This window comes from Salmo salar, chromosome 17 (genome assembly GCF_965601325.2).
Source record: "Salmo salar chromosome 17, fSalSal1, whole genome shotgun sequence".
NCBI lineage: Eukaryota > Metazoa > Chordata > Actinopteri > Salmoniformes > Salmonidae > Salmo > Salmo salar.
This window is the reverse complement of record NC_138307.1, coordinates 22,168,997-22,190,000: the sequence shown is the minus strand read 5'-3', so window position 1 is coordinate 22,190,000 and position 21,004 is coordinate 22,168,997. Positions and strand designations below refer to the sequence as shown.

The 21,004-nt window shown below is 42.4% G+C and overlaps 1 protein-coding gene across 2 annotated transcripts in view; it reads right to left on the bottom strand.

Annotated features, from left to right (window-relative positions):
• LOC106575687 (PTB domain-containing engulfment adapter protein 1) overlaps nt 1-19,570 on the bottom strand; it is a 31,985-nt gene extending 12,415 nt beyond the window's left edge. For both annotated transcript variants that reach the window (XM_014152321.3, XM_045699296.2), the window contains exons 1-2: nt 19,177-19,570; nt 1-5 (exon numbers count right to left, since the gene is read on the bottom strand). The exon at nt 1-5 is cut by the window's left edge and continues 79 nt beyond it. The gene's annotated coding sequence lies outside the window, so the exon portion shown is untranslated. The remainder of the gene's footprint in view (nt 6-19,176) is intronic.
• Nucleotides 19,571-21,004: the final 1,434 nt, after the last annotated feature.

The following is a 21,004-nucleotide window of genomic DNA, read 5'->3' as shown; positions in this document are numbered from 1 at the left end:
GGAGCCTGGAGGGACAAAACAACAAAGTCAAGGTCAAGGACATTGAACGACTGACTGAGGGGCTGTGGATTAGGGGATGGCTGGGAAAAGAGAGATCAGGGTCCCAAATGGCACCCTATTCAGTGCACTACTGTTGACCAGAGCCTTATGGCACGTGGTCAAAAGTAGTACACCACGTCGGGAATAGGGAGCTATTTGAGACACTCAGAGAGATCAATGTGAAGCTAAATGACTGGAAACAGGAGCTAGATTGAGGTTTGGTCTGGTGTTGGGAGGTAAAGGAAACAGGAGCTAGATTGAGGTTTGGTCTGGTGTTGGGAGGTAAAGGAAACAGGAGCTAGATTGAGGTTTGGTCTGGTGTTGGGAGGTAAAGGAAACAGGAGCTAGATTGAGGTTTGGTCTGATGTTGGGAGGTAAAGGAAACAGGAGCTAGATTGAGGTTTGGTCTGGTGTTGGGAGGTAAAGGAAACAGGAGCTAGATTGAGGTTTGGTCTGGTGTTGGGAGGTAAAGGAGACAGGAGCTAGATTGAGGTTTGGTATGGTGTTGGGAGGTAAAGGAAATATGGGTTGGAGACAGGACAGGACTATTGTGACCTTCATTCACATGGATGCACCTAGTGGCAAACCACACACACACACACACACACAGAATAATACATGCAATACATGTCTTCCAATACATTTCTGCTTCTACCAAAAACAATGTTCAGCCTTTAGAATGCATTCCTCTATACGATTATCCCTGATCCAATCATTCAAGCCATGCTAAGCTTTAGCCAGCGCTCGACTTAAAACGGTCATGCCTTAAACCCAGTCATCCCACAGAAAAACAACAATATCCCTTGGTTAAAACAATTGCAAAAATAAATATGTTGCCTTGAGTAACACTAGTGAACAGTCTGCTTGTGAATGTATCATATTCCATATCGCCAGACCAGTTTAAACGATTAGGTCAGAGGTTTCTATCATTTTTCATGATTTCACTTCCCTATATGACAAGTGCATGAGATGTAAAGTAGTGAGGCTTGGTGGTGACTCAGCTGAACAGTCTCACACCATGGACGTTACCATCAAAGTTACCAACGGTATAACCAAGGCCACTATCATGTTCAGTATAACTTGTAAGTGGAAAATCCCTATATCAGCCATAAACTCTTGTGTAACTGGAATGTCTTCCTATATTCCTCACCAGCTACAGCTTCTTAGCCTGATGGAGCTAAAAGGCGAGAAGGCTGACATGCTGCAAGAAGCTCCAGTTCTCAACGTACTGCCACGTTCCTCACCTTTTTACTAAGATCTTAGGACGGAGACTTCTGAGAGCTGTGGATGCAGGTACAAATGTAGGATCTTTATTTGAGCCAATTTGCTACAGATGGAAAATAATGTAGCAGCAACATGAAATGTGAATTATAATTCATGCACAATTTTCTAGGGGTTGATACATTTTGTGTAAGGGAAAAATCATGTCTGAAATGTCCAAGTGGAAATGACAAACTCCAGAAGACTTTAACCTCAAATACACTAAAAGTTGAAAATATCCTACAATGCAGGAAAGTTGTCCTGCAACAGGGTGATCAAATATACATCCTACATCTGTATGCAGTGGAGACTTTAGTTCATATGGTTTCTCCTCCATCTTCTTAGATAGAGAAAAGTCTTTCCTCCCTGAAACTAAAACTGTCGCCAACCTCTGTGAAATGACCTCATGCTTTTATTTAAATTACACTTTAGAAAATGTCATGGCACAGATAGACAGACAGGTTTAACTACATCTAATATATGTGTTATATTAGCTTTGTATAAGCAGCTTTGTTTTGGTCTTGTTGGGACATAATCTAACAGGATCTGAGATGAAGAATTAAGGGCAACACAGTCGGACTCAAAATAACAACATGGACTTAAGCTCCACAGGCTAGAATCAATGCATGGTCTAACAACGGACACAAAGGAGACAAAATATTGATTTTGAAAAAGAATAGTGATGGCTAAAGAACCTACCTTCTCATAGGGTCAAGGGTCAGTTATTGTAATTTCTTTCAATGGGTGACATCGTCACAGTTCATTGTTCTTGGTGAGACTACACCTCATGTAAAAAATGATTACACTGGCTGTAGCCAAGACATGTCATATTGTAGATATTCTTGTCATGAAAAACATGTACAGAAGTTTCAAAAATACACTTATTGCAGATTGAGTGTATTGTACACTGTAAGCAATTCAGTTAAGGGCCACGGGAAGAAATGAATGAGTCATCATTACACGCATATGAAGAGGCAACCTCAGAAATCAGTCATCAATTCAATAACATGTCAGTCATACACTGACAATCCAACACCATATAAACCCATAAAGGATTCATTAAAATGGACTTCCATCATGCACTTCCATTGGTAAGTGTCAAAGTAATATTATCCATCCTCTCAAAGCCTTAGAGAGTGAACAACTTTCAATTTACATGCTGGTTTTATCAAGAAATAATACTTTAATGTGGCACATGGACTATAATGGAAGTGTAATTAGATTTCCATGGATGCATGGTAACACCAGATAAAACTAAATTGAAAATACAGACAGGAAGCCATTTTAAAGTTACGAGAAAAAAAAGAGAAAAAAAAGTGTGACTTCTTCCTTCAGGAACTAATCTTATTAAAAGTGTCTTCCATTATAGGGATCCATGGATCAAATCTCCACGCTGCACAGGGAATTTACATTAGGGGGAACGTGTTTTGGTGGGAGCTGAGTTTAGTCTGTCCTCACTCAGAATAAAACAGGGCCAGGGTGATTGAGGCCATCACTGCTTATGGCTGTCACATAGCAACCACTACAGTTAAAAATAATTGGCCTTACATGGCACCGATGACTGCAAGAAATGTCAAAAGACAATCCTACAAACCCAGGAAGTGTAAAACATGCTATGACATGCATAGTTTGAAAACCCATTGACAGAATCAATTGACATAACTGAAGAGAATTCAAAGACATCGGTTGGTTCTCTCAAATACTTTTCACCTATTTGTTAGTCATCAAGAAAATGTTCACACATAGGCAAGAATCCTAAATTCCACTGGGGTCAAATGTATATTCAGTCTCCCATTGACATCAATGCATGACTAAGTGAAAATTCAGCTTAAGTGGAAGTTAGGATTTAGCCTCTACTGTCTACTCAAATAATGATCCAGACACTTCCTGGAAACTAATGTGTGACCTAGGAAGATAACACTGTGTCCATCGGGGACACATTCCAACTAATGAAGGCTATTAGATTCATAGCTACTCCCAGAGAGGAGGTACTCAGATCCCCTTAAAGGGGCAATCTGCAATTGAAACAATAACAAAGCAGTTACCCCACCACTGTTTCAGTAAAAAGGCTGAGGGATAGGGCTGGAAACTGCAGACTGACCCCTTCTAACTAACCTATTTTACTGTGATCATTTATTAGCCAGATTAGAATAGCATTCACACTAATTACTTGGACTGCGTCTCAAAACGGCATCCTATTCCTTATATAGTGCACTACTATTGACCAGAGCCCTATGGGACACAACCTTACTTTAGTCATGCGGAAATTCCAAATCCGATTGACAGTTTCAAGTGCGAGGCGGCGAGGAGGGTGTTTCAAACACTATGGCCTGTTTTCTTTTCTCTTCTCCTTTCTGATAGGTTATGTGGCAATGGTTGTCATGGGTTGGAGGGGGAAGTGTAGTTCTGTTGTTTTGGGGTGGCCTGTGCCTTTATGCTATGTGAAGTTGAGCAATGTGAAGTTGATTTGAGGCCATGACTGATGTCTGCCGCTCTCAAAGTTCTTGAGCTAGTCGTTTTGTTGCTTTGTAGAGAAGTGTGTGTGTGTGTGAGACGACAAGACAAAGCACTCTAGTATAATGAGGCAGGTCTATAAATCTCACTGAGTGATTCCCGGTGAACCGTTAAGGCTTAAACCCTTTTTAATAATTTCACTCTAATCTTCATGACTGTTTTTGCACGATAAGGACTTTTACCCACGGAATGCCAGACCGAGACATTCATAATGTGACCATATTTTACTGTCAAGCACTGATTTCCTAGGGGAAGTGGTTCTCTCAGAGGCTGAGAAAATACAAGCCCTCGAGGGCAAGGACAGACTAAACTAAGTTTAAAACTGTGGTCCTGCTTTTTACTTCCAGTGGATAAGAAAAAGAGAGAAAGAAAGAACTTTGCAAGTTCAGTACTCTGAGAAACATTTGTCAAAGCCGAAGATGGCACTGTTACGAATGAGTACATATTTTTCTAACCAAGGGAGAACATATCCCAGCTATACCATTACCATAAGACATACTCAGCTCCTTGACCTTGGTATTAATGTAACACATACTGTACCGGACTGCAATTAAATAAAGACCTGTATGTCGGATCTTAAATTTGAGCCTGTTTGCTAAAGCAGGAAAAGAAATCCTGCAGCAAGAGGAAATGTGAATTATTATGTGGATTATAATTCATGGACATTTTTGTAGGGGTTGATAAATTTAAAGTCTGAAATTTAAAAGTGGAAATTACAAACTTCAGAAGCCTTTTTAAACCTCAAATACACTGCTAGTTTTAAATGTCATGCATTGGAGCAAAGTTCTCCTTGAAAAGGGTGATCAAATTACAATCCTACATCTATGTGACCAATCAGGGAACATGACAGGACTAAAGAATGCTCACTAACTGACACACTCAAGAGAGCTCCATTTGGAACAACAGAAAGGAGAAGGAAAGAAAAGGATTGTTGGGCCGTCTGTTCTTGCGTAGTAACAAGTAGGAGCAGCTTGGATGACAGCAGAGGGGGGAGAGAGCGCGAGCGGGCGGGGAGAGAGAGCGCGAGCGGGCGGGGAGAGAGAGCGCGAGCGGGCGGGGAGAGAGAGCGCGAGCGGGCGGGGAGAGAGAGCGCGAGCGGGCGGGGAGAGAGAGCGCGAGGGGAGAGAGAGCGCGAGCGGGCGGGGAGGGGGGAGAGGACGAGGGAGGGGGGGAGAGGACGAGGTTGAGGGGAGGGGGGAGAGGACGAGGTTGAGGGAAAGCGGCTATAGGGACATATATGGCTCGCTCGCTCGCCCTCTCCCCCCATTTGAAAGACAAAACTCTCAGAAACATTTAACTGTGCTTATCCATACAGTTCACAATGTCCCACAGGAGACGTCTCAGTAATGTGAAAACAGGGCTGGTGTTCATATCAGCTTCTGACAGGAGACGTCTCAGTAATGTGAAAACAGGGCTGGTGTTCATATCAGCTTCTGACAGGAGACGTCTCAGTAATGTGAAAACAGGGCTGGTGTTCATATCAGCTTCTGACAGGAGACGTCTCAGTAATGTGAAACCGGGCGGGCACGCCGACGGCGCTCGGTGCCGGGCTGGTGCATATCAGCTTCTGACAGGAGACGTCTCAGTAATGTGAAAACCGGGCTGGTGTTCATATCAGCTTCTGACAGGAGACGTCTCAGTAATGTGAAAACAGGGCTGGTGTTCATATCAGCTTCTGACAGGAGACGTCTCAGTAATGTGAAAACAGGGCTGGTGTTCATATCAGCTTCTGACAGGAGACGTCTCAGTAATGTGAAAACAGGGCTGGTGTTCATATCAGCTTCTGACAGGAGACGTCTCAGTAATGTGAAAACAGGGCTGGTGTTCATATCAGCTTCTGACAGGAGACTTGACAGTTATTTGCATGACAAGCTTAAAAGACAAAAACAGGGAGTAGGCTAAGGTTCACTATCCCCTTCTCCTGACATACCCATCATTTAGCTTGTGTGTGATGGAAGATACATTAGACACATTTCTCATAGCTGTATACATTCTAATACTCTTAATGGAGCGTATGGTTTTTAAGGCAGTGAGAAATGATTTGTGTGTCCATTCGATCAATCAGGCAGCAATGCAAGTTAACAGTGTGGAGAGAGAAATGACTGGCTCCATCTTCATTTCTTCTTTATGTGTATTCTGCAGCACATTCTACATGGGAGGAATCTGATCCAGAAACCTGTTGTCCTGGAGCACATTCTACATGGGAGGAATCTGATCCAGAAACCTGTTGTCCTGGAGCACATTCTACATGGGAGGAATCTGATCCAGAAACCTGTTGTCCTGGAGCACATTCTACATGGGAGGAATCTGATCCAGAAACGTGTTGTCCTGGAGCACATTCTACATGGGAGGAATCTGATCCAGAAACGTGTTGTCCTGGAGCACATTCTACATGGGAGGAATCTGATCCAGAAACGTGTTGTCCTGGAGCACATTCTACATGGGAGGAATCTGATCCAGAAACGTGTTGTCCTGGAGCACATTCTACATGGGAGGAATCTGATCCAGAAACGGGTTGTCCTGGTTAAGCAATGTCTCTGTTGATGTTGTTTAAAAGTATGAATCACTTTTAAGTGTGGGTGTTTGTGTGTTTAAGTGTGTGTATGGGTTGGATGTGTAGTGAGAGTGGAAAGAGTCTATAAGGTGCAGGTCTGTGCAGGCAGACAGCTAGGGTTATCTATTCAGCAGTCTGATGGCCTGGTGGTAGAAGCTGTCGTATCGGAGCCTGTTGGTTCATCCACTCTGCCCTCACACTCCAACATGGACCAGAACACTCCAGGCCCCATGAATACCTTTATTGGTTTACCTGTGCTTCATCTCTGAAAACAACAGCTCAGCACAGAGGACAATTTTCCAATTGAGACATCCCCTATTGCTGTTAAGACTCTGATCTGCAGTGCTCTGTCTGGGGGTAGATAAGTCTGTGCCAAGCAACCAAAGCCCTTCCTGTGGCCAGTACCATGTAACCTACCCAGCCAGGCCCGCTCCTTGTAGCCGGTCAACCCTCTCAGGGGACCCTGGAAATACACCCAGCCAGACCCTCTCTTTGCACCTTCTAACACACAAGTCTCTCATTTATAATGACAAAACTGTCTACTTCTTAACAGATTAATGGTTCTGGACAGAAAATTCCCTTTTAATAAATGTAATTGGATGGTGCAAGTCAGAGAAAATCTTTAGGTACACTTCTGTATGAAAAATTGTTTTTTGCCAGAGCCATTCTACACAGAACTGATCGATTACCCATGTCACCTGAAGACAGTCAAGATAAGTCGAAGCAGATACTTAAACCTAGCTTCATGTCCACACCCCAGCTCAACCCAGCTTCATGTCCACACCCCAGCTCAACACTAAACCTAGATTCACATCCACACCCCAGCTCCATGTCCACACCCCAGCTCAACCCAGCTTCATGTCCACACCCCAGCTCAACCCTAAACCTAGATTCACATCCACACCCCAGCTTCATGTCCACACCCCAGCTTCATGTCCACACCCCAGCTCAACCCAGCTTCATGTCCACACCCCAGCTCAACCCTAAACCTAGATTCACATCCACACCCCAGCTCCATGTCCACACCCCAGCTCAACCCTAAACCTAGATTCACATCCACACCCCAGCTCCATGTCCACACCCCAGCTCAACCCAGCTTCATGTCCACACCCCAGCTCAACCCAGCTTCATGTCCACACCCCAGCTCAACCCTAAACCTAGATTCACATCCACACCCCAGCTTCATGTCCACACCCCAGCTTCATGTCCACACCCCAGCTTCATGTCCACATCCCAGCTTCATGTCCACACCCCAGCTTCATGTCCACATCCCAGCTTCATGTCCACACCCCAGCTTCATGTCCACACCCCAGCTCAACCCAGCTTCATGTCCACACCCCAGCTCAACCCTAAACCTAGATTCACATACACACCCCAGCTTCATGTCCACACCCCAGCTTCATGTCCACATCCCAGCTTCATGTCCACACCCCAGCTTCATGTCCACACCCCAGCTCAACCCAGCTTCATGTCCACACCCCAGCTTCATGTCCACACCCCAGCTCAACCCAGCTTCATGTCCACACCCCAGCTCAACCCAGCTTCATGTCCACACCCCAGCTCAACCCAGCTTCATGTCCACACCCCAGCTCAACCCAGCTTCATGTCCACACCCCAGCTCAACCCTAAACCTAGATTCACATCCACACCCCAGCTTCATGTCCACACCCCAGCTTCATGTCCACACCCCAGCTTCATGTCCACATCCCAGCTTCATGTCCACACCCCAGCTTCATGTCCACACCCCAGCTCAACCCAGCTTCATGTCCACACCCCAGCTCAACCCTAAACCTAGATTCACATACACATCCCAGCTTCATGTCCACACCCCAGCTTCATGTCCACATCCCAGCTTCATGTCCACACCCCAGCTTCATGTCCACACCCCAGCTCAACCCAGCTTCATGTCCACACCCCAGCTTCATGTCCACACCCCAGCTCAACCCAGCTTCATGTCCACACCCCAGCTCAACCCAGCTTCATGTCCACACCCCAGCTCAACCCAGCTTCATGTCCACACCCCAGCTCAACCCTAAACCTAGATTCACATCCACACCCCAGCTTCATGTCCACACCCCAGCTTCATGTCCACACCCCAGCTTCATGTCCACACCCCAGCTCAACCCTCACCCTAGCGATAACCCTAAACCTAGATTCACATCCACACCCCAGCTTCATATCCACACCCCAGCTCAACCCTCACCCTAGCGATAACCCTAACTTCAACTTACCTCAATTATCCCTTTCCCTTACAATGATGATTCATAAGCCACCTTAAACATTGACAAGTAAGCTATTCAAAACAGGATTTATGATCATGTCTAGAGCGTTGGAAAGAGTCTGGTTTTGTAGAGATTGACCTATATTTCCACTGTTAAGCACTGTTAATAACACAGTAATATAAAACCCTCTCTAAGCACAGTGGGGGGGGGGGGCGACACACACCAAACAATGAAAATAATGTTTCTCGCCTTTGTTTACAAATGTTGGTCAGTTATCTTGACGGATGGTGTTTGGCCAGTTATACTGGAATATAAAGTACTTGTACTGTATGTAGACTATTTAGGGGGATTCTATTACATGTTTATTATGCAAACATGTTTATTATGCAAACTAATATTTCCCCAATAATATTAAATTCGGATATAAGCATTGAGACCAATCAATATGCCAGACGTATCATACCTGTCTTGTCTAGATGAACAATAAAAAGGACTCTACAGTAAGGTAGCACTGTGAGGGGGAAACTAAGGCTATATATAGCTCTGTATTTCTCCACACAATAGATTTATATTTTCCTTATAAAAAGCTAACTGTAAGAAACTGTAGCTTCACCAGGTCATTTATCTCTGTGCCTACATAACACAGCGTTGGTTGCTTCCTTTGTCTTCTCCAGCCACAATGCTTTCCATAACACATTTACCACAGAGATGACAGCTTTATTACACTATCATATCTCGGTAATGCAGTTCCTTCCCACTCCAGCCGAATATCGATCACGCATAAACTCACCCCTCGTCAGAGTGGACAGGAAAATACAAACAATTCAAAAGCAGGAGCGAGAGAGAATCCCTTATTGGCCGGTACGTATGCCAGAAGGACTCATGTTTCAGTTATACTGTAGTGTATAACTGCAGTAGGAACACGACAGAAACCCATTGAGTTGGAAGGAGGACAGTAACATTGAGCTCCTAATGGATGCCAAGGCTCCAACCAAAGGCCTATTCCAGCCCCTGCTATCTAGCTCCTGCACAAACACCAAGCTCAACTAAGCCCGTTACCAAGACAATCACACAGCAGATTCCATACACAAGGCTTCCACTGGCCTGAACAGTCACACATTCCAAATCCAACAATGCCTTAGAACCCTGCGGATTCTGCGCTGGACTACATTGACAGACTGACGGACAACAGCCAACGAGATCAAAGGAGAAGGGCTCTGTTTGAGCAGTGTTCTGTGTTCTCTGTTGGACATACTGTAGTCTACATGCACTGAAAACACACACCATTTCCATCAACCCATCTGAATATAGATTCGATGGTAAAGTTAGTAGTGGGACAGTGGATGTCATGTTCATTTAATGAAAAACAGCAGCAAATAGCCTACAAGTGATGACTAACTATGTGTTCCTTAACCTACACGTTTTTCTGCCAATCGATGCGATTTTGTTTCACGCAATCTCGGTCTGTACATGTGGTTAATTCTCTGGCTGGGCAAATAAGTGGAGGTGGTATAGCTATCACTGATCAGAAACATTTAGCATGCTATAATGTAGCCTAAATCACTGATCAGAAACATTTAGCATGCTATAATGTAGCCTAAATCACTGATCAGAAACATTTAGCGTGCTATAATGTAGCCTAAATCACTGATCAGAAACATTTAGCGTGCTATAATGTAGCCTAAATCACTGATCAGAAACATTTAGCATGCTATAATGTAGCCTAAATCACTGATCAGAAACATTTAGCGTGCTATAATGTAGCCTAAATCACTGATCAGAAACATTTAGCATGCTATAATGTAGCCTAAATCACTGATCAGAAACATTTAGCGTGCTATAATGTAGCCTAAATCACTGATCAGAAACATTTAGCATGCTATAATGTAGCCTAAATCACTGATCAGAAACATTTAGCGTGCTATAATGTAGCCTAAATCACTGATCAGAAACATTTAGCATGCTATAATGTAGCCTAAATCACTGATCAGAAACATTTAGCGTGCTATAATGTAGCCTAAATCACTGATCAGAAACATTTAGCATGCTATAATGTAGCCTAAATCAAGCGTAGGCCTATTATTTTGCTCGATAGTGTAAAGGCAACTCCAAAAGCCTGCAGAGGTTGTGAAATATGAACATGAGATTCACATACTTTTGAAAATATAGATTGCTATTATTTACTAATCGGATCAAAAAAGAATGGGCTTGCCTCGGGCTCTGTTTCAAAATATCCCTTTTTATATGACAGCGGTTACACACGTTGCTGTGACGGATGTTAGGTGGGAAAGATATTAGTAGTATTTTATTCTGTTATATTTCATTATATTCATACTACAAAATATGTGTGTTGACTGATCCGGTCGGTGTGTCTTGTCTATTTAATGAACAAAATAATAACTATTGATTTCATTATTTTGGATGTAACAAACTCAAAATATGCCATTCTATTGTTATGAAAATACATTTTATTAGTCTTATGTTTCTTAGGACCTGCCTAAACAAATGTCATGGTGTATACAGTATTCAATGGATTTATTCAAATAGATTCCCACCCACATCTGCACACCACTACCCCCACTATAACCACCACAACGGAGGTTTAAAAGGTATATGCAGGCAAGAATGTGGTAAAAATGGGCCTGTTTGTTAGAGGTTCATATAAACCTTGCCCATTTTTTTTTTTACAGACAAAATAACATAAATCCTATGTGAAAGCAGTATATGAGACTATTGTGAAACATTACCAAGCCACTGATATCCATTAACTGGATCAAAGCACACAGACAGACCATGATAAGATGGATTTTATATCCTGCAGTAGACAGGCAAATGGGATATTGGTGAAAATCAGACCCAAGTCCCATTTCTGTCAGCCCCCGGAAATCCCTTCCTGTTTCTCCAACGCGAAAGGAAATTGAGCAACACGCACACCACCCAGTCTAAAACAAGCATTGTAATTGCTGAGATACTGATCTGGTGTATCACGTAATGTCCTATTTTATGAACAGAATAACAGATCTAATCATTCATCAATACAAATACAGCACTGTGAAGTCATTTGATCTATTTTAGACCTGCCCATACCTCAACATTACCCTGGTCTGTATCCACACACTGCCAAGCTATGGCTATTGAAGTGCACCCTCAGTGTTTTTCTGTGAAGCAGTGGTCCCCACCCAGTGTTGCAAACAGAGGTCTGGGTGAGGTGGGTGCTGGGAGATACACTATATACTCAAAAGTATGTGGACACCCCTTCAAATGAGTGGATTTTTCCATTTCAGCCACACCTGTTGCTGACAGGTGTATACATAGAGCACACAACCATGCAATCTCCATAGACAAACATTGACAGTAGAATGGCCTTACTGAAGAGCTCAGTGACTTTCAACATGGCACCGTCATAGGATGCAACCTTTCCAACAAGTCTTTTCTTCAAATTTCTGCCCTGCTAGAGCTGCCCCGATCAACTGTAAGTGCGATTATTGTGAAGTGGAAACATCTCGTCGTAACAACGGCTCAGACGCAAAGTGGTAGGCCACACAGCAGTGGATACGTGTTCTCTGGAGTGATGAATCACGCTTCGTCATCTGGCAGTCCGACGGACAAATCTGGGTTTGGCAGATGCCAGAAGAACGCTACCTGCCCCAATGCATAATACCAAATAAAGTTTGGTGGAGGAGGAATAATGGTCTGGGGCTGTTTTTCATGGTTCGGGCTAGTCCCCTTAGTTCCAGTGAAGGGAAATCTTAACGCTACAACATACAATGACATTCTAGATGATTCTGTGCTTCCAACTTTGTTCCAACAGTTTGGAGAAGGCCCTTTCCTGTTTCAGCATGACAATGCCCCCGTGCACAAAGTGAGGTCCATACAGAAATGGTTTGTCGAGATCGGTGTGGAAGAACTTCACTGTCCTGCACAGAGCCCTGACCTCTACTCCATCGAACACCTTTGGGATTAATTGGAACGTCGACTGCGAGCCAGGCTTAATTGCCCAACATCAGTGTCCGACCTCACTAATGCTGTTGTGGCTAAATGGAAGTAATTCCCCGCAGCAATGTTCCAACAGCTAGTGGAAAACCTTCCCAGAAGAGTGGAGGCTGTTATAACAGCAAAGGGGGGAACCAACTCCCTATTAATGCCCACGATTTTAGAATGAGATGTGCGACGAGCAGGTGTCCACATACTTCTGGTCATGTAGCGTCATAAGGGGAATGTGACCCTAAAGTCATACGACTGAGAACACTCCTGGCCCATCTCATTCTTCAAAGAGAGAAGAAAACATTTAACTGACCCTAGATCAGTTTTCTCTACCCAGATCCCAACCTTAAGCCCTCCTCACTCCTCAGGCAGAGGGGAAACCAATCAGAGCACTCTGGTCTAAGGTCAGCTTTTTCCCCAATCATTAAAGTTCAACATTCCTAGGTCATCATATGTGCTTCAAAGAGAAGTTGCACTCTAATGAATGGGTCTTGGGTCAGAGCCCCCTCTGCCGAGATCCTACATTAAACCACTGGGGGCTAAACTTAAATCTAGCCTGTACCTGGAGAACTACAGCAACACTGGATGAAACATCATTGTACTTCAGACTCCCAAGTACGATGTCTGGCCCTTAGAGTTCCTTTTTACAACACTAGTACATCATATGCACATGACTCAGCTCAAGGATGAACTTCTTTTGTTCCTCTTCCCTGAGTGTCCTAGAGAAGTGTTCCATAGTGCTCTGCCATCCATCTTGCTGGCCATATCTCCATTTGAAGTACCTCTTTACTTTATTTAAGCATTTGATGCAGGGGTAGAGTGTGTATCAAAGAAAGAGTAGGTATTCATCATGATACTGAAGACACTAGAGTAATATCAGTCTGGTCAGGATCATCTGATACGGTAGAAACTAGAGCAATATCAGTCTGGTCAGGATCATCTGATACAGTAGAAACTAGAATAATATCAGTCTGGTCAGGATCATCTGATACAGTAGAAACTAGAGCAATATCAGTCTGGTCAGGATCATCTGATACGGTAGAAACTAAAGCAATATCAGTCTGGTCAGGATCATCTGATACGGTAGAAACTAGAGCAATATCAGTCTGGTCAGGATCATCTGATACGGTAGAAACTAGAGCAATATCAGTCTGGTCAGGATCATCTGATACGGTAGAAACTAGAGCAATATCAGTCTGGTCAGGATCATCTGATACGGTAGAAACTAGAGCAATATCAGTCTGGTCAGGATCATCTGATACGGTAGAAACTAGAGCAATATCAGTCTGGTCAGGATCATCTGATACGGTAGAAACTAGAGCAATATCAGTCTGGTCAGGATCATCTGATACGGTAGAAACTAGAGCAATATCAGTCTGGTCAGGATCATCTGATACAGTAGAAACTAGAATAATATCAGTCTGGTCAGGATCATCTGATACGGTAGAAACTAGAGCAATATCAGTCTGGTCAGGATCATCTGATACGGTAGAAACTAGAGCAATATCAGTCTGGTCAGGATCATCTGATACGGTAGAAACTAGAGCAATATCAGTCTGGTCAGGATCATCTGATACGGTAGAAACTAGAGCAATATCAGTCTGGTCAGGATCATCTGATACGGTAGAAACTAGAGTAATATCAGTCTGGTCAGGATCATCTGATACGGTAGAAACTAGAGCAATATCAGTCTGGTCAGGATCATCTGATACGGTAGAAACTAGAGCAATATCAGTCTGGTCAGGATCATCTGATACAGTAGAAACTAGAGCAATATCAGTCTGGTCAGGATCATCTGATACAGTAGAAACTAGAGCAATATCAGTCTGGTCAGGATCATCTGATACGGTAGAAACTAGAGCAATATCAGTCTGGTCAGGATCATCTGATACGGTAGAAACTAGAGCAATATCAGTCTGGTCAGGATCATCTGATACGGTAGAAACTAGAGCAATATCAGTCTGGTCAGGATCATCTGATACAGTAGAAACTAGAGTAATATCAGTCTGGTCAGGATCATCTGATACAGTAGAAACTAGAGTAATATCAGTCTGGTCAGGATCATCTTGATACTGAAGACACTAGAAGAAAAACAGTCTGGTCAGGATCATCATCTTCATACTGAAGACACTAGAAGAAAAACAGTCTGGTTAGAATGATATGAGTGAAAGGAGGGCAGGATTTGGGGTTTCAGGCTTTTCCACTCAAACAATATGGCCGACCTGTTTAGAAGAAAAGCCAATTGGACTACAGCAAAGTGGGACCACAGACTCAATATGCTCACTAACAAAACAATTAGAACTGTTCTTAACAATATAAAACAAGAGTGAAGTGGCCAGTTTAATGTTCTAACAGATTACTCTCTCTGTCAATGTTTCCATTTCATTTGTTTTCTCTGCCTACTTTGGGACACGGTCTTTTTAGCCCACTCTACACAAATACATGGAGTTATTTAAATCACTAATCTGTGTGTGTCATAGGAAGGACACCTGCCAAACCAAAGCAACGAGGAGATTAATGTGCTTCTGTCTCAGGAGAGAATTATGACTGAGCAGTGTACAGGGACTCACTATACCATGAGGATGAATTAGATCATTACACTGGTGACTGGAAACCACCAATATTAAAAACAGGTAATTTCTCCTTCATTTGGTTGTTTTAATGTGAAGTGTGTTGCAATTTAAAATGCACTTCAAATAAAGATTTGATTCAACATATTCTCTTGATTTGAATGATTAAGGATACAGTAGTAGAACAATAGTATTGTGCTCATACCTCATTGACAACTATGGTCGAGACTGAGAGAAAGCAACATTAGTCACCATTATAAACTGGGTGGTTCGAGCCCTGAATGCTGATTGGCTGACAGCCGTGGTATATCAGACTGTATACCATGGGTATGTCAAAACATTTATTTTTACTGCTCTAATTACGTTGGTAATCAGTTTATAATAGCAATAAGGCACCTCGGGGGTTTATGGTATATGGCCAATTTACCATGGCTAAGGGCTGTATCCAGGCACTCCGCGTTGCATCGTGAAAAGAGTCATATACCAAGGGCCATATACCACATCCTCTCGTGCCTTATTGCTTAATTACTGCATGTTAGTTCCTCCGATATTAAACATTGATATATAGCTTATCTTTTATGATCGATACAATGTTTATGTATCAAAAGTATGCGTAAGAAAACAGACGGGCTGAACACACTATACACACGCTACATACAGTTCCTCATTATTTATTGCATAAATGTTACACTTCTGACTTCTGGAGCAGATCAGTCTACATACTGTCTCCCAGACAGTGAAATATGTGCATGACAGTGATGTCGGCCTACTGTGGAATTCAAATCTAATTCAAAGCACTCACTGGGAAACCCAACATAGTCGCATAAGCTAACTGGAAAACGACATCCAATTCCATTCATGCATGGATGGTGAACTAGTCAAGTCTAAACACTCATTGTATTTCCCTAAAGCAGGGTCAATGTGGAGCCACAGAGTTCTGGGGACTCATTCAATCAAATCGATGCAGAGTTTGTCTTTATTTACGGAATTAGTTTTAAAGGCAATTAACTTTGAGCCTGGTGGAACCTTTTTGAGTACTTTAAAAAAAGTTTATTAGATTTGTTTTGAACTTTGATTTCTTTAACTTTAAATAACTATTTAAACTGACATTTTCAAAAAACTTGCAGCAGTCTCCATAATGAATGAGTCTGAAGGAAGTTGAGGCGTTTTTAATGAGATGCTGCCGCCATTAAAACAAGTCAATTCATATCAAATGAGAAATGTCCCATTTTGTGCTGCTCGTTTTTTTAATCAATAAAGCTTTCCAATGAAGTGGAAAATGGAGATGAATAAATGTCTATAATTTATATGCAGAAGCATAATTCTCTCCAGACTCTAGAAAGAGAGCCAATCACATAGAAATAGAATCTCTAGATCATATTTCTATGGCCAGTCACAAATTGTTCTATATGAGCAAAGAACTAAATATTAGAACTTGAGTATGGAGTCTGAATTAACAGCGCTGTGTGATGTCAATCTTTTTTTTTTTTTTTTACTTCAAAATGTTCAAAGAAATCACTCAGAGATATAGATACTGCTGACTAACACTAGCCACGTCTTTCCAATCAGGAAAAAACAGATTCAAGCACACAGAAATAGGCCTTCTAGGCCTTCATGACCAAACAGTCTCAATACAAACTGATCTGATTCCATTTTCTCTGGGCTGGGTGACAAAATACTTTTCAGTGAGAAAGTCGTTTAATACGGGTGCTCAAATTGGCTGCTGGCCAGACACCATCGAGCATCACTCTTACTATCATTCATTTCAGAACGAGTCTCTCACCAGTCGATATGACCAATTAATTAGCATAAGCATCTTCATTATAGAGCATTGATCGCCAAACTGTACAGCGGCCCGTAATTAATATCAGTTTATGAAATAACACTTAATCAAGCTCAGCAAATTAAACCGCTATCCTTCTAATGAGAATGCCAAAACTACAGTATAGTACAGCCTGCAAGTCCAGACAAGTATAATGGAGCTATGTGGTGTATTGCGCTGTAAAAACAGCATCCATTTACTGGTCTATGAAGTCCACCTTAATATGGAAGAAATGAATGCTGTTACATAAAAGTATAGAGCCATAACTAGCCAGTAGGTATTACTATGGATTCACTTGAGTTGCAACTTCTTCACAGGGTGCTTAAGCTTCCTCCTGCTTTGGGAATCAATGTGTTCTGACAGCTGAGTAGGGTGCTGCTGTCAGACAGACAGAATTGTGTGACGCTTCTTCTCCTAGAGAGCAGCAGGTAGATCCAGCAGCATCAGAAGCCCCACAGGAAGTAGGAAGGGGCCTCAGGGGAAAAAGGTCACTACAACCCCTGGGAGATGCCTGGAAATGTCTGTTTGTAGAGGGGAGGTGGATTGACGTCTCCGTGGTCAGGACAGACCACGAAGCAAACGAGGAGTTTAATTTGACAGTGAGGCGCTAACCAAGCAGCATGGGATTGCCCTGGCCACCGCTTCAGGTTCACTTGAGCCTTAGAGTACTGCTAATGATTATAAAGAGAGGAGAAACAGGGGTCCAGCAGCAGGTGCCATCCTCAGCACAAGACAAAGCAGAGCACTGATTCCATGTGACAGTGAGGGACTGTACTAACAGTAGCAGCATACAATATCTGTAAATAAATGTAGTGTTCGACTCCAGTGCTTGTCTGAGTTTTCTGCTGGTATCAATAACTCCTTGTAGCCTAATTGTCTGATAAATTGGCCATAGAGCCAGCCCACAAAACTAAGTTTATTCTGAACCAGTCGCTGATTAAAAAGGTAAAAACTAGACTTAGCCACCATGTCTCTACATCTGCATTACTTGCTGTTTAGGGTTTTAGGCTGGGTTTCTGTATAAGCACTGCTGATGTAAAAAGGGCTTTATAAATACATTTGACTGATTGATTGATTGGATTGATTGATTAACCAGTGTGGTCCATGTGGACTCTAGTAAAGCAGTCCTGGCATCAACAAAGTGAAGTTCGGCAGCTTTAGAGAGGGGAGCGTTTAATGTGGTTCGGTTAGAAAGTGGAGAAGCAGCACTCTGTCTATTAGTGTGTAGGACTGTTGCAGATATCAGCTAGCACAGCATGGTGCTGCAAAGCTCCATGTCTAGAGCACTGGAACTCTTCATTATCATTTCCTCTTTCTGCATTTTTCCTGCTGGCTGTTTTAACTTCTGCTATAAAGCCTTATCCTTGGGGTTAAAGAGAACATTCTCATTGGGTGAATACAGTTAAGGGAACATTTTCTAATTCAAGTTCTTGCCTCAAGCAGAACTTTTATCGTCACGGGCCAGCTCTGCTTCAGTCAAACAATGGGGGAAGAGAGAGACATACTTAAAATACAACGTTTTGCTCTATTAAAATGTTGTGGAACACAATAACCCACAGTGACCTAGAATGGCCAGATCTGCTCACACACCAGTACATTACAAACCTTGCTAAAAAGAAGATGCTCCCTTAGAAATACATTAAGGTCTTTAAAAAAAAACCTGTGTATTGAACATAGCCTATAGCTATTGAAACATTACATGTGACCCAAGTAGTTTACATTAATTGCTCGCCCGTTCTACAAATGAACCCCCTTTTTCAGTACTTGACATACAGTACAACGTTGTTTCTTTTAACTCTGGCTGTTAACACATTTGTAAATACTGAGTATTTAAAATAAGGACGCGTATAGCTCTTCTAAGAACGTGTCTCAAGTCAGTCATGAAATATCGCTTAAACGACACCTGCCATAGTTGGACAAATAAGGAAGTAAAAACGCAATGTAGCCTATTCCAGCAGAATCCATTCAACAATAAATCCCGGCATAACAAAAACAGCGCGTATATTAACGCAGCGCAGTCAAAAACAGCAGACATTGTGTTCAGTTTAATCGAACCAACAATTCAATGAAACAAAATTGCCATAGCCTATATATAACTAACAATGTTAACTCATTGGAAAACTTAAAAGTCTGCACAAAAAAAGTAGCCTATGTATTCCCCCTTTTCCTAATATGCTACAGAGAAAAGAGAGAGAGAAAACATTAACCCACCGAATGAAGTGAAAGATTCCTTGTTTTGTACGGTCTCCTTGTCGCCCAGCTCTCTCGTTCATGCACGGCTCTGTTCCGTCTCTCTTCACAAACGCAGGCAGCGCGCACCGCTTCTTGAAAAGTTTAATGACGTCAACCCAAGTATTTAAAAAGCCGCTATTCCGCTGCAATTGAACTGTGCCATTTAAACTGACCACGTGCATAACATTATATCATGAAAAATCGTGTGTGATTAAAACTGAAACTGACCATATCCTTTGATATTAGAAGATGATCTATTCAAATATCTCTTTCTCTGGCAAAAAATTCTTCTTCTTCTAGCCTTTCGAAATAACTTGAGACAGAATAGTAGATTACAGCATTGCACAGCCCCAGCAGAGAAACAGTTTACATTATTATTTATCATGGGCAGTGGCGACCCGTCATTCAGGGCAGGTGCAGCCCCATCTGTTTTGAGCCCCACCTGTTTAGCTAAAATAAATATGTATATATATATTTTTATTGTCGCCTGTTTTGCATGTTATTTTGGCATTAACACTAGTCACATATCAGTTTACAAACAATGTAAATAAATAAATAATAATAATTGGGTTAATAAAGCCGCATACAAACATGGTCTCTTTTTTGCTTTCTTGAGTAAAGCAGCTCCAAAATGCAGGTGTTTCAGTCTAGCTCGGTGCTTTCTGTGGTGGTGGGAGGGGCAGCCAGCAGAACATACAGAGCATAGGGGTTGGTAATGTTCTCTAGCTGCGCCGTGATTGGCTCAGTGTTCTGTCACTCATGGGGACACTACGTCTCCGCAAAATCTACAGGATGAGTTCTAAAACTTCAAGCCCATTGGTGCTGCCATAGATTTATATTAGAAATGCCCATCCAAGAAGGCTCAAGGTCACAAATAAAATGATGTCAAATCATGTTATATCTACCGTAGCTTTGATTGTAATGATCAAATAACAAGCTAGACAATCAGTCATCATCAGGAATCAAGTCGACAATCTACTGGCAAATCCTTTTCAATCATTGTCATATGAAGAGAAAATATAGATAAATCATAACGGTGCTCATCGGTCATTAGACATAAATATTACACAACAAGTTGGAAATCGCAAATTCAACAATGACTGGTTTGGAAGGAATCAGTGGCTAACTGCAAGTGTTGCAAAGCAATCACTAGCCTGCTATTCAGTGGAAAAGGTGTGTGGTTAAAGTCTGGGTTTAAGGGTCTCTTTTCCAAGCTTAAAATGATCGACATTCACATGCAACACCTTGGTCTAGAAAAGGTTGAATACATTGGCCATGACTTCTGCCACGTTCAAAATAACTGAACATTCGGAACTGGGCAATCTCAGACTTCAGTGAGTTCAAGACAACTGGAAACTTGGAAAATGATGTGCTCTGACTGGGAAAATACGTTTTGAAAGTTCATCCAACTCGGAATTCCAAGTCGGGAACTCGGGCTCTTTCTAGAGCTCCGACCTCAAGATCACTGACGTCATGATTCAACCTTGTTTTTTTCAGAGTTCCCAGTTGTCTTGAAAGCACCATAAATCCAGAGATGACATAAATCCAGTTTGATGACAAAATTTGCCTACAAGAAGGACCACCGCGCCACTTTGCTGTTCAAGTGAGCATAGCACAACAAAAATGTATTGTATGCTGCTGCATAAATGATGTAACTTGTCAGGGAGATATGTATACTGTAGCTAAGAAAGTAATACTAAGTGTATGTTATGTAGGAAGCTGTTAGTAGCCCATGTGCCCTCACCCTAATAATTTGGTCCTTTTCCCCCTCATAACTTAGCCTACTGTTCTGACTTGGTGGTAGCCT